General features: G+C 39.8%; 1 protein-coding gene and 1 pseudogene across 1 annotated transcript in view; one reads left to right on the top strand and one right to left on the bottom strand.

Annotated features, from left to right (window-relative positions):
• Positions 1–15375, top strand: part of FRYL (FRY-like) — a 238460-nt gene that overhangs the window by 600 nt on the left and 222485 nt on the right. The window lies entirely within an intron of this gene.
• LOC102261401 overlaps positions 1–15375 on the bottom strand; it is a 51907-nt pseudogene that overhangs the window by 31176 nt on the left and 5356 nt on the right.

Raw genomic sequence — 15375 nt, 5'->3', positions numbered from 1 at the left:
AGGGTGGACCGAGGAGCCAACTTGGGGCGGCCGCTGGCAGCCCCGGGCGGAAGGGGTGCTGGAGAGCGGCGGAGCGCGCGGAATAGCCTGCCCGGCCCAGCATTGTCCCTCTTTTCCTTTGGTCTCTCCGCCCACTGCTGGCGGTAGTTGGGAGGGGTGCGGATGCGGGCGCTGTGCCCGCGTCGCTACGGGTCGGCTGTGCACCCCCAGACCCAGAGCTTTCCGGAGCTGGAGTGGCCCAATCGACGCCGCAGACACCGCCCGAGGGCGGTTCGGGCCTGCTGAGTGTCTTTGCTGCTCTGAGCTCGCACCTTCGCCGGCTGAGCTCTTCTTGCAACTTTTCTTTGCGGATGGATGGAAATTGTGGCTTCTGGGCGGCAGGTTCTTTGGGCGTAAGCTAGTTTCCTGCGTCCTGGAGAGGCTGATTTCTAGGGAAAAAATGGTTCTTGACTGCTGTCGGTCTCCTTCCCATCCCAATTTCATTCCTTGGCACTTAAAATCTTTTCTCTTGTGCATTTGCAATCATATGGGAGCATTAAACTCTCTCAGATCAAGATAACTTGGCAAAAAAAAAAAAAGGTGCGGGTGGAGGTGTGATGGAGAGGTCAAGAGTTCCCTGTAGAGTCAAACTTGCCTTAACCTTTGAACTGTGGAAAGTATCACCCCGACTTACTTGAGGTTCTTTTAGAAGGAAAAGGAAAGAAAACAGAAAACCAGGTTGCCAGGGTCTATGAGATTAGGAAGAAATAGACTTTGGATAGAAATAGTTTTCTAAAATGCAGTTCTGCCTAGCAGATATCTTCTATTAATTTCTTTTTCTTCTTACAAAAGGTAAAGTTAACTTCTACTATTGAACTCATAGGCATTATTCGTAACACCAACTTTTACTATTAGTAAAACAAGTATAAAAGGTTTTTTCATCTTGAGCATTAGTGCTATGCTGTACCTGTCGATACTTGCTAAAGAAATCATATTTAGAAACAGCACATTCCTTGTTAGAGACCTTATTTAGAAAAGGAATGTTTTCATAAGCATTCATTTTTGACAGTTTCTTGTACATACTTAGTAGAGTACTTGCATGTGCAAGTTACATTCCTATAAACAAAGTAGCAAAGTAGCAGTGGGTATGTTACTCTGTAGTCTTTTTAAAAATTTTTTTTGCTACTCATAAAAAATAACATTCCATCCAGTCTTCCATTCTGAGTGATTTTTGTAAAATTACTTATGTAGAAGAATGAATTTTGTCGGAACACCTGGCCCAGTGTTGTTATTTTTTTAAAGCAATACTAACAATTTCCCAGAGTGTTGATTAAAATACTATTTAGTAACTTTCTGAGTGATATGAAACATGATAAGTTAACAGACTCAGCAGTAACAAAGGAGAAACTACTTGGGAGAGAGGAAGGGAGAGAGATAGAAACATCATGAGAATCAACATTCATCCAGCTGCCGGCTGCCTCCTGCACGCCCCCTACTGGGGATGGATCCCGAAACCTTGAGCATGTGTTCTGACCAGGAATCCGACCAGTGACCTCTTGGTGCATGGGTCCATGCTCAACCACTGGGCCACACCAGCCAGGCGGCAGTATTATTGACTATATTCCCTATGCTGTAGGAATCCTGATATTAACTGGTATTGTTACATCTAATATCCACCTCCAACCCCCACCCCTCTTAATCCTCTTCTGTGATAAGGACGGCAGGCAAGCTTCCCGGCACAATCTTCCTTTTCCCCATTACATGATAGAAAGTAGAAAATTAAAACATGTTTCCAAATTTCTATCTTGGTTTACTTACCAATTTATTTAAATAGTACAGGAGAGAATTTCTGAACTTTTAAAAAAGCACATATAACGAAAACATTCAGAAAGAATTATCTTTGAAATATCTAGATTGTGTTTCCTGGAAAATATATTTTTCTTGTGAGCTTTTCACATTTAAAAAAAACATTGTCTTATGTATAGACATTATCAAGACATTTCTCTAGTTGTGAACTTTCTTGAGATCCTTGGGAACTAGGACTGCCTTCCATTTCTGTGCAAATTCACTGTGTCACCTAGCGCCTTCCTAGTACCCAGTAAATGTGATGTCTTAGGTCTTTGTGACAGAAAAAGATGATATTCTATACAGGTGGCTTGAAGTACTTTATTTTTTAATGAACACCTTTCTAAACAAGGTAAACCAAAGTACAGCAATTGGTTCAGTAACTGTGGGAAAATATATTAACTTTTTTGTTCTGTGTACAAAAATGTGACTTAATTGTTTATTGTTACAATATCTGCTCCACAGACATCTTTTGTGACGGTAATAGCTCATTGTCACAATTATTAGAACTAGGTTTAATCTGTCAACATCTGTTGAGTACCCATTTATTTAAGGAGTATTATGGGAAGATAAAGTAGAAATGGATGGCAGTCATTACTCTCAAAGGTATACAGTTTAGTGGGAAGTTGCAAAATTAACGTCCATAAGAAAAAGACTGTATCTCAGTGCAGTGACAAGTGCAGAGTAACCTTGACACAGGATTGATGCCAAAATGGTAAAGGAATAGTGCAATAATAGAAGAAACCTAGGTGAGGTGGGAAAGTTTTCATTGCCTTGTACAACAGACATTCTCATCCTCCCACCCTCCCCGCCACCCTCTCCCCTTGGGTGACCATCAGCTTGTTTTCTACATCTGTGGGTCTGTTTCTTGTTTGTTTTGTTTACTCATTTATTTTGTGTGTGCTTTTTAGATCCTACACGTGAGATAGATTTTATATATTTTTAAATAAATTTAAAAATGAAGTATGTTTGGGGGTTGGCTGGGTGTATGTTCTCTACTTGAACTATTTTTATCTGTAACATATTAGGGGGGCAGAGCATGCGCTCTGTATTTCAGCTATTGTTACCTCACCAGAGGGATCATCCCAGCTGAGATGTCACCTTGTCGGCAAGCTTTACTTCTGTTCTCCTCATCATAAGGGACTGCTCTGTCCTCTTGCTCCTGTAAAACCCTTTTACAGCACAAGCCACGCTCTGACCTATCCTATGGTTATGTGGGTATTTCTTCCTTAGGTTTTGGACTTTGGTAAAGACCATTTACAAAAGTTAGAGGCCCTCCCTTCCCACCCCACCTTCTTGCTGTTGCCTAAAGTACTTGAGCAGTTTTATTAGACCACTAGTATTCTATAGAAACCGTAAGCTGTATAGAAGTTCAAAAAAATTATACTTGGGGTTGGTGGTGAATGTATGTTTTGTTTAGAGGGAAAAAGATTTTTATTTTCCTTACCACCAAAGTATCACATGCTCATTGAAAAATATGAGTATGAAAGAAATGTATACTTTATAAGTTAAAAGTACTCCTGTAACACTGCTCTTATCACATAACTATTGGTAATGTTTTGGTGTTTATTCTTTGTCCCCCCCCCCCTTCTTTTTTTTAGATAGGACTGCCTTAAACTATCATATTTGACAATTTTAATTAGTAAGTTGTATTTACTGGGAATGGAAAAAGGTAATCAATTTTTATATACTTATTTATTATTCATTTTTCCGGGCTCAGTAATTTTGTGTTGTTGTTGTTGTTTTTTTAAACCTTTTCTTGAGTTATAAAGCTGCCACCAGTATGTTTGTATTCCAAAATGGACCTCATAATCATTTCAAAAATTGATCAAAACCTGTGTCCCTGAATAGTATCTGCCTTTACCCTAAAATACATTTGGAGTATATACTCTAAGCATACTCTTTTCCCATTCCTTGATTTTTCTCATCTCTAGAGAACAGTAAACTTATTTTGAAACTGCAACAGGCACTTCTCCTGGTAGCCAAAGAAGGAACGTACAGAAGGCTTTACTCTACCAGGAAGTTGCTCATAAAAAGGGAGCTACAGTTTAGGCTGATGAACTAGGTGATAAGATTCTATTGTTCAAGCGCTTCATAAGGCTGCCCGGAGGGGAAAAAAGGGTTTCCCAAAGGTTCCTAAACAGAAATCCACGCTGCAAGCACAACCAGGTGGCCTAATTAGCTGATAAAATCTCCATTCATTCAGCACATTGTTATTGAGAGTTTCACCTACTTTGTGCACCATGCCAGGCATTGAGCTCTAGACATTGAAGATGAGGTTAAGTCTATTGAAGATGAGAATGTCTGTCTCCACCACAAGTTATGAGCTCCTCTGAGTAGGATCCTTAAATAGACATAATATACGTGTGGATTCAAGGCAGAAAAGCAGTGTCAGCTTAGGTGAGTTAGTTACTCACTCTTGTTTATTCTATGTAGCTTCTTCCAAAATGTCCTAGCAAACAAACCTGGTCTTCCCTAGGAGGTGGATTGGGGTCCATGGAGCCTGTTACATTAAATGTATGAGCGCTAGATTTTTTTTTTTTTAACTCTGCTATTCTTTACATTAAATGTATGAGCGCTAGATTTTTTTTTTTTTTTTTAACTCTGCTATTCCCATGATGTGGCAAAGTATTTCTGGAATTCTACAAACATTGGTGTGTCTTTTTCCATGTACCCTTCAGGGATCATTCATTTCAAAGATGCCAATAGAGTATTAACACATTCTTTTAAACTCAAAATACTATAATAAATAGATGCCTTTATCAATGTTATAAAAATAATTATTTTGAAAAATCACTTGTATTCAAATACAGTGTGAAGTATTTTTAACTTTTACAAAATGGGCGCCCCTACCTCCCCCCATGCTTGTGGCTTGATCAGTGTATTTGTGGGTAAGGGACTGGATTGTTAAGAAAGGGACCTTGTAAGACTGTTAGTGATGGGATCAACGAGGCCAGGAAGACTAACAGATGGGTGTATCCTATGGAGTTTGACCATAATGCCCCAGTTAATGAATTTATCAAGATTTGTGAAGAGTCAGAGTTTTACAATAACAGCTTTATTGAGAGATAATTTATGTACCATACAACTCATCTATTTAAAGTGTTCAGTATTCAGTGGTTTTTAGTATATTCCAGAATTGTGCACCACCACCACAAACAGTTTTAGAACTTTTTCATCACCCCATCACATTCCCATCCTCCCTCCCTAGCCCAAGGCTAGCACTAATCTATATTCCATCTCTATACATTTGCCTGTTCTGGACATTTCATATACATGGAAAATTATATTTTAATGTGCCTTCCTGTATAAATTGGTCCCTCTCAATGTGTATTAACCCTAGGAGTGGAGAGGGTCTGTCATGATGTGTGTAGCGCCAACTATAAAAAGATTTTCTTTAAAAGGGAATTTATCTAAATCCTTATTCTACCTAAGCCTGGAGAGTAATGGGAAAAGAGATCCTCCCCCCCCCCCAACCCCCCGTGAATATCATAAGACTCATTTTGGTGACACTTCTTTATATTCATTTAATCATTTGGTGAGTCTCTTCAAGTAAACAATTTATGTCTCGAGTTCTGCATACTGGACTTAAATAAAGGACAATACTTTAAAAGAAGTGGAAAGTATTAGTAAGTTCTAATCGTTGCTAAATACAATGTGCTGTTTACTTATTGATTCAAACTGTTGTGTTGTGCAACTCACCATTTATTTGATCAAAAATCATGCTTCCTAGGTTGATCATGATGAACTTTCGTGTGCCCTTGCACAATGCAGGTGACCTCGTAGGCACGTAAGTGCTTATTGATTGCCTGATCACTGTGACCATAGATACTTTCATCAGCTCTACTAGTCCTTATTCTTCATCTTGTAATAAGAGTAGCTAAATGAATTGAGTGCTTACTAAATAATGTGATATGTACTTACATGTACTGTCTTTTAAGGTAAAATGATACAGTTTATTTTTGAGAATTTCCTGTAATTATCTCCATGGATAATTTTACAGGCTTCAGATCATTTCTTTGTCCTTTTAAGATTATTTTGAATGGCCATTTTCTATCAAACCTGAGCCACTGCTTTCTCCAAATCTCCAGGAGCTGTCAACATATGGTTTTTCACCAACTGCATCCTGCTGTTGGATGATAGCAATTGTAAGACCCATCTCTGTTTCAGAGCATCCATACCTCAGAGAGGTTATAGTGGTGTTTTTTTAAGGGTGTCAGGGACTTGAGGAAGGGATATCAGTTTTTTCTACTGACTGCAATGCAGCATCATTTTTTAGTTCATAAAATATTTGCATGTAGCCCTGGCCTGTGTGGTTCAGTTGGTTGGATATTTTCCCATGCATCGAGGGGTTGCCGGTTCATTCCCGGTCAGGGCACATGACCCGATTGCTGGCTCGATCCCCTGGTAGGGGATGTGTAGGAGGCAGCCGGTTGATGTTTCTCTCTCTCACTACATGCCCTTGACCGGAATCGAACCTGGGACCTTTCAGTCCGCAGGCCGACGCTCTATCCACTGAGCCAAACCGGTTTCGGCACTCTCTTCTATTTTTTGGTATGTCTCTATTTCATGCTAATATTTAGATGTGATATAATTTAGTTCAATACTGAAGAATGCTGGAAAGGTAATTTAAATGCAGTTTTCGGTTTTGTTCTCCATTAAAAAATTTAAGATGGATTATGCTCTCTATTATATTAGTAAAAAAAAAAAATAGCTTTGGTGGTTTGATTTATGTGTCTTTGCATAAGGACCTCCAGACATTACTCTTCTCAGTCAGCAGTGTACCGACCACCATTTGTTGGTGAAACCATTTCTTTCTAAATCATGTCTGGTTTTTAGGGTTGACTTGCTTATTCCTTTACTGTTAGCTGTATCTCTCTCTCTCTCTCTTTTTTAAATACACTTTTTAATTGATTTCAGAGAAGAGGGGAGGAATAGAAAGATAGAAACATCAATGATGAGAGAAAAACATCATGGATTGGCTGCCTCCTGCATGCCCCCTACTGGGGATCGAGCCCGCAATCGGGCCTGTGTCCTGACGGGCAATCAAACTGTGACCTCCTGGGTTCATAGGTTGATGCTCAACCATTGAGCCACGCCAGCTGGGCAGTTGTATCTCTTTGTTTGCTCTCATCACACCTGTCTGTAGAGGTTTCCTTGCCTTTCTAATTTAATATTTTTAGTGTGCTGTGAGACTAGCACCCATAACCACACTTGTTGAATGAATGGTGGGTAAAAATGATAGAAGGCTCTGTGTGGGGAGCCAAGGGATGTCATGTGCATGGAGCATTAGTGCTAGGTCCTTGTTATGTGGGTTTTTACTGCTTAGAGGACTCTTGCCTCTTTCCTGGTTTTGGACTATGTTTCTGATAAGTAATATTCTGGATAGCAGAAGGTGCTGTAACAGGGTGGGGTAGATGTCTAATTTCCCACATAATGGTCCTTTTAATTCAGTCTTAAGTCTAACTCAAGTGGATGGAGAATAATTCTTTTTCGCATGCCTTGATATTCTACTTCTTAGAAGACCCATCACAACCCCAAGTTTGTACACCAGGATACTTGCTGTAAAATAGAACCTAATATAATGAATGCCATGAGCAGAAACTAGAGGCCTTAAAGAACTGTGAGGATGCATGTAAAATGCCACATGTGCCTGTCACCTAGATATTTATATTTAAACTGGATCTTTTGGATCAATTAATTTATTTTCTTTGAGGTAGAGTTATCGTCATAGATGCCCTTTTCTATGTTTGTGTTGATGACAACTTAGACTTATGTCTTGTAGTTAATATTCCTGGCAGTACTGAACCCTTACTATACTTTGAGTAAATACTGGTTAGGGTTTTAGTTGTAGATTTCTTTATCTGTTGGAATTCATAGAGTCATGTTTTTACCGTTTCCTGTTGGAATTCATAGAGTCATGTTTTTAGAGCGGGGTGGCTTTGGGAATAATATGCTGCAGCTCTTACATTTTGTAGCTAAGAAATGAGATTGTGACTTGTTTGAACTGTGGACAGAATTGAGTTGTGTGTTTTTTTATTCCTAGTCCAGTGTTTTTCCTGTTCTAGCATATACTAATACTTACCCAAGTAAAAAGTTTTAGGGATAGATAGAATCTTAGACTTTTGTAGCCTCTATAACAGAGGTCTGCAGACATTTATGTTATACCCAGAAGTATAAAAAATTGTGTCTGCATTTCTAATATGTGTAAGTTTGTTGTAAACTATATACTACATATTATGTTCATAAGAAGAAATGAACAAAAATGGGATAAAGATGAAAAACATTTTAGAATGCATTATTTCCATGCTTTTGATTCCACTTAAAATATTAGTCATTTTTAAAACAAGTATGATTGAATGTCATTGCTTAAATAACTTTTTATTTTGAAATAATTATATACTCATGGGAAGTTGCAAAAATAGTACCGGGAGTCCTGTGTAACCTTCATTCAGCACCCCCTAGTTTTAATATCTTACATAACATAACATTTAACGTAACGTAACATTAAACCAGGAGACTGACATTGGTACAATACTCGTCAGTAGTCATATTCAGATTTCATGGTTTTTAATGCACTCATTCGTGTGTGTGTGTGTGTGTGTGTGTGTGTGTGTGGTTCTATGCAATGTGATAACATTTCATGAGTGGATTCATTTAACCACTACCACAATCAAGATATAGTACTGTTCTATCACTGCCAAGAAACATCCTTGTGTAGCTCAAGGTCACCTCCTTTCCCACCCTCCTCATCCTTATTTCCTGGCAACCACTAATTTCTTTTTATCTCTATACTTGTATCATTTTGAGAATGTTACATAAATAGAATCATTCTGTATGTAAACTTTTGAGTCACTCAGCACATGCCCTAGAAAACCATCCGAGTTGTCCTATTTATCAGTAGTTCATTTCTTTTTATTGCTGAGTAGTGTTCATTGTATGGATGTACCACAGTACACAGTTTAACTGTTCACCTGTTGAAGAACATATGAGTTTCCAATTTGGGGCTATTATGAATAAAGTCATACAGGTTTTTGTGAACAAAAGTTTTCCTTTCTCTCGGATAAATCTCCAAGAGTGCAATTGCTGGGTTGTATCGTAAGCATGTTTAGTTTTATAAGAAACTGCCAGACTGTTTTCCAGAGTGGCTGTATATTCCCACTGGCAATGTATGAAAGATCCAGTTTTTCCATATGCTTGCCAGAATTTGATATTTTCACTATTTAAAAAATTTTAGTCATTCAAATAGTTGTGTAGTGATATCTCATTGTGTTTTTAGTTTGCTTTTTCTTAATGGGCAAACCTATTTATTGTCTTCCTACTGAGCAAATTGGATTGTTTTTCATAGCTGAGTTTTGAGAGTTCTTTACATATCCTAGATAAAAGTCCTTGTCTGATAGATGGTAGGCAAATTTTTTTTTCTCCATCTATGGCTTGTAAATCGGGACTTTATAGAGCAAAAAAGTTTTAAGTTTTCATGCACCGCATTTAATAATTTTTTTCTTGGATGAATTCTTGTTTTGGTGTCATGTCTATGGACTCTCCACCTAGTCCTAGGTCTCAAAGATTTTTTCCTAAAGGTTTTATAATTTTACATTTTACAGGATAATCACTTGCTTACCTTACAATTTTTGATAAAACCCTAGTATTGGTAACAGGCAGTTGCCAGTTCTACCATTTTCTTATTGCTTGCTTATATTTTGCTTTACTAATATTAGGGGGGGGGGGGGCAGTAAGCGGTGACCAGGCTGACAGGAGGGGCAGTTGGGGGCGATCAGGCAGGAAGGCAGAGATGGTTAGGGGTGATCAGGCTGGCGGAGGGGGGGCAGTTAGGGGTGATCAGGCAGGAAGGCAGGTGAGCAGTTAGGAGCCAGCGGTCCCGGATTGTGAGAGGGATGTCTAACTGCCAGTTTAGCAGTTGGACATCCCCTGAGGGGTCCCAGATTGGAGAGAGTGTAGGCTGGGCTGAGGGGACCCCCCCCTCCCATGCACCAATTTCGTGTACCGGGCCTCTAGTGTTTAATATATTGTTTAGTAGGCCTTTTTGGGGGGTAAAAATCTTTTAAAAATTCATTAGTGGGTGATAATAGTTCTAATGAGATCTGCCAGTATACTTAATTGGGCCCATGTAAGCTGCAGGATGTTGCCATATGCGGAACGTGAACAAACAAGGGAGGGCATCACAAATGGCCCCTCCAGGGTGTGAAACTGCCACCTTTCCTTTAGGAGATACTGTGTGTGTGCATTCAGTGTCACAAACAGGAACTTCCGAGTATTGTAAGGTAGAAGAGGCTTCATACAGGGTTTTAAAAATTCATTAGTGGGTGATAATAGTTCTAATGAGATCTGCCAGTATACTTAATTGGGCCCATGTAAGCTGCAGGATGTTGCCATATGCGGAACGTGAACAAACAAGGGAGGGCATCACAAATGGCCCCTCCAGGGTGTGAAACTGCCACCTTTCCTTTAGGAGATACTGTGTGTGCATTCAGTGTCACAAACAGGAACCCTTCCGAGTATTGTAAGGTAGAAGAGGCTTCATACAGGGCATTATAATTGTTACAGGGCCCAGCAGCAGGTTTTAGGGTGCGGTCCCCACAAGGGGAGCTGGAATCCAGAGTTCGTGCCACATCTGCTGCACTTGCCTCCAGATGCCTGGAAGCTGCCGGATGGACGGAGCCATAGCTTCAGCCCAGGGTTAGGAAGTCCCATCCAGGAGTCTCTGCTGCCACTGCCCCTGCCACACAATTCTCGTCACCCCGGAAGCTGGAGAGTGGACATTGGAATGATACTCTGGAGAGATCTTGTGTTTCGACAACCATGGTTGACCCCCAAACCACCAAAATATTGCTTTTCAAATTGCCCACAGGTGAACGGAGGTCAAGTGAGCCAATGTGTCATATCCCGCATACGTCACACACACACCACGAGGCTGCAAGTTGCCTGACACAGGACCAAGAGGGTGGTGTGGTCAGCCTCACATATGGAATATCAGTAAAGCTCAGATTTAAGATAACACATATGAATAATCTAGTATTTCCACCCCATTGGCTTGATCACCCTGCCTCTGAAGGATGCATGTACTCCACTCTGAACATAATTTATTTTGAATGATTAAATAATGGGAGCATAATAGGCCTGGTATGATCTCCCCCCCACCCCATCCCCAAATATTTAAAATGTATCTTTTATCTTCCAGTTTCTGAAACCATATACTTTCCTTTATAAATATATACAAGTATAAAATGTCACGGTTTTGGGAAACACTCATTAAATTCAGTCGACGTTATTCTTCCCTTACAGTTGGGACCGGAGTCTTCTAACACCTGCTTTCCCCGGCTTTCCCGGGAGAATAATGTAAACAAGGTGGGCTTTCTCCTAGAACTGGGCTTTGGTGCCAGCGGCTCTACAGCCAGCAGTCATCACTCCTTTGCTATCCACTTGTCAGAAATAATTAAAGTTTGTTGTGTTTTATTGCATACTTTGGATTTTATTCCTGGGTGTAGCAAATTTTGGCACAAACCCAAAAATGAGACATACAGCTATTCTTGCAAAGACTGGTTTTATATGATCTGTGTTGGGAATTGATTTAAAATTCAATAAAATAAGTTGTGTGGAAACTTTTGAGTATATGCTCATGTGCATTTTTCTAGTGAGAGGTCTGTAGCTTCATCAGATTCTCAAAGCAGAGGCCATAATCCAGGAAATTAAAAGTGGCTGCTCTAGGGGTGTAAGTTCAATCACGAAATTTGCCAACCACTTAACACCAAGGCTTCTGCTGTTTTCACAGCCTCCTTTCCTGATCTCCATTCTGTATCTCCAACCTTTTTCAGGACATAAAACGACAATTATTGTTACCCAAGTGTTTAGGGAAGAGCCAAGGAACATCTTAGATCATTATTATATGAGAAGGCATACCTGGAAATCAATTATATTGCCCCAACAATCATTGAAAAAGGTATGTTCCCTTAGCATTGATGGGATCCTGAGAAATAATGAGCTATATGTTGATCTGAGTGCTAGAAATAGTTTCAAATATGTACAATTTAGGAAGAAATCTAATTTAAATTCTGTAATCATCCAAAATTGGTAAGAGGATTCAGAGATATATAAATGCATTGAATTTTCACATCTAGTATGTCACCTTTTCACATGATTTTAGCCTTGTTTCTTTTTAAAAAATATATTTTTTTATTGATTTCAGAGAGGAAGGGAGAGGGAGAGTTAGAAACATCCATGATGAGGGAGAATCATTGATCAGCTGCCTCTTGCAGGCCCCCTACTGAGGATTGAGCCTGCAACCCAGGCACGTGCTCTGACTGGGAATCGAATCATGACCTCCTGGTTTATAGGTTGATGTTCTACCACTGAGCACACTGGCCGGGCTAGCCTTGTTTCTTAACATATGCTCTCTTCTTATACACCAAAGCCTGAATGGAATGTAGCATGGAGAGTAGAGATTTAAAAACCTTTCTTTAAACAGAATCATGCCCAGAGATCTCAGATAGAAAGTAATGAGAGGAGAGATGGTTTTGGATGAATTAGGTGGCAAGAAAAGCCTTATTTTTTTTCACAGTTTTCTTCAAAACACACGCGCACACGCACACACACGTACGTACATGTGCACATGCACACACATACACAAAGGGCTTAGAAATAGGCCAGTGCAGGCTGTGCTATCTGAATCCTGGTTGTACTGGTTCAGTTCCACAAACACTTAGGATAATATCTCCTATAAGTCTGGCAGTCTGGATTACGTTACTTAAAATCTCTAGAGGTGCCATGGGTAGCCTCAGAGTCCTCATGTTTAAAATAAGTAAAAGATGATTTCCCTCATGGGATTTCAAGGATTAAATAAAAAGAGCTAAGTGAAACATAAGATCGTGTTTGTGGCAGGCAGAATGATGGCCTCCCCAAAGGTATCCACAGCTTAATCCACGGAACCTGTGCATCCTGTGTCACGTAACAAGTGTGTGGTTGCAGGTGGAATTAAGATGGCCAATCAGCTGACTTTAAAACGGGGAGAGAGGCCTGGATTACCCCCTGGGCCTAATGTAATAGGTGGAATTAAGATGGCCAATCAGCTGACTTTAAAACAGGGAGAGAGGCATTACCCCCTGGGCCTAATGTAACCACAAGGGTCTTTAAAAGAAGAACCAGGCGGGAGGGTCAGGACCAGAGAGAGAGACGATTGGCCTCATGAGAAGGAATGGACCAGTCGTTGCTGGCTTTGGAGACAGGGCGGGCCCTGAGCCAAGAAACGTGGGCAGCCTCTGTGAGCCCATAAAGGCAAGAAAAGGGATTCTCCGTAGAGCTTCCAGAAAGGAATGCAGGTCTGCCGACACTTTGATTTTATCCCGGTGAGAACGGTGTTGGACTTTGACTTCCAGTACTGTAAGATGATCAATTTGTGTTGTGTTGCGCCACGAAGTTTGTGGTAGTTTGTCACCACGGCAACAGGAAACTGATCCAGTACTTTCTGAACACCTATGGGAAGCTAAACAAGCATTCTCTTTCTCTGTTAACACAACCTGCTGTTTCTAACCCCTGTCTACTCTGTACCTCGCTTTCCCCTTTCAGAAAGAAAGATGTCCTTTACTGGTTGCTTCACGTGAGCCCCTCATCGTACTCTCCCCACATTTTCCTTCACCTTCCGTATCTTCCTTTCTTTCCTGCCTCTCTGCCGACTACCTGGACATCTGCACAGGCTGCCTCATGTCGGGGAACCCTGCTTTCCCGTTGAGTTACCACGCCAGGATCGCCCTGAAGAAACAGAGGATCCCACAGTGTCTTCAGATTTATTAGATAATTTTCACTTTAAATTCTTTATAGGTTTATAAATATTATGTGAAATTACATGAGTTAGCTTTTTATAGGCACTAGACTATGTTGGTTGTGATGAAGTTAGAAAAGAATGAGAGGTCTCTTCTCCACAGGATTCCACTGCAGACAATAAGAAAATTATCAGTTAACAAGAAGTAAATACAAGCATCAGATGACCAGGTGTCAAAGCGAGTAGTAGGCAGTAGTAGAGAGAGACTTTTAAACTGAACAACCTGTGAAGGCTTTGTAGAAGAGATTTTTGGACCAGGAATAGGTTCTTAAAGGAATTAGGGAAATGGGTTTCAGTAAAATAATTTGTTATTAGAAACACAAAACTTCTTAAAGTTTACTAGTTTAATTATTTATTTTTTTTTGTGAACACATGGGGGAACTTTTTTTTTTCCTATTGAACTTTATACGGTTGAGAGACTTGTAGACTTTTAAATACCTTTTAACTAACAGTAAATTGACAACACATTTGTCTTGGTGATCTGAAGTATATATAATACGTGAGATATCTATTCCCTGTTTTGCCTTGCGTGCTACATATTTTTCATTGTATTGTACTTTAATGTTGCTGAGATCTCAAACTATGATTTGAAACCTAGGATAATCTAATCTGAGTTCATTATTTTATGTGCTAAAACATTGGTTATGGTTACAATTTTAAAGGAAAGTATTACATGGCCTCAGTAATGACAATGTTAGACTAACCCTACTTCTTTTTAGATATGATTATTAGGCTGGGTTAAGAGAATTCAAAAGATACAGTGTAACTGGATTTTAGCCACATATTTTATAACAGTTTTTTCTGGTAACAATGGGGAAAATGTGGGCTGATGACCATAAAATTAGGTGGAAATATGATAGGTTGAGTAGCACCTCCAAAAATTAATGAAAAATGAATTGATGACAACTGGAGAAAAATTTCTAGTCAGATACTGAAGGTCACTGTCCATATTTTTGTAATGATGTGAAAGAAAACATTGATAGTATGCTTATCAAGTTTTTGGATGAAATGAAAAATTTAAGGTTAACTTTTGAAAATAATATCTCTGACTGAAATGGTGTGTCAAGGCTAACGTGATAACTTAATGGAGTTTGGGTGTATGGGGTTCAGAAAACAGCTGTGTAATTATAGGGCGATGTGGTTGAATCCAAACAACTTAGGTATTTTAATTACTTGAATAAACTCAATCTATAATAATAAAAGCATAATATGCTAATTAGACCAGACATCCTTCCGGACGACCTTCCGGACGAAGCCAAAGCTGGGGCTGTGAGGGAAGCCCGGGTCCTGGGTGCCTCTCGGCCGCTGGAGGGAGGCAGGTGCCAGCAGCTGGGGGAAGGACGGCCTACTCTTGCATGAATTTCATGCATCGGGCCTCTAGTATGGATATAAAATGTAATGTGGCTACCAGAAAGTCTTTCTAGAATCATAGTCTGGAGCAATAGGAGGAGGAGCTTCAGAAGAGGAAAGGTGTTCGTCTTTACTTCTTTCTGCACCTGCTAGACTGCATCTGGGGTACTGGGTTATGTTCTGGATGTCAAATTTGAAAATGAGTCAGAAAACAAAATAGATACTGGTAAGGATGTGGAGAAATTAGAATCCTTATATAAGTTGCTGGTAGGAATGTGGAGAGATGCTACTGCTGTGGAAAACATTTTGGCAGTTCCTCAAACAGTTAAACCTAGAATCACAATATGACCCAAACATTCCACATTTAT

The sequence above is a fragment of the Myotis brandtii genome, unplaced genomic scaffold (assembly GCF_000412655.1).
Source record: "Myotis brandtii unplaced genomic scaffold, ASM41265v1 scaffold10, whole genome shotgun sequence".
NCBI classification, from domain to species: domain Eukaryota; kingdom Metazoa; phylum Chordata; class Mammalia; order Chiroptera; family Vespertilionidae; genus Myotis; species Myotis brandtii.
Note: the sequence above shows the minus strand (reverse complement) of the source record. Positions and strands in the feature narration are given on the sequence as shown.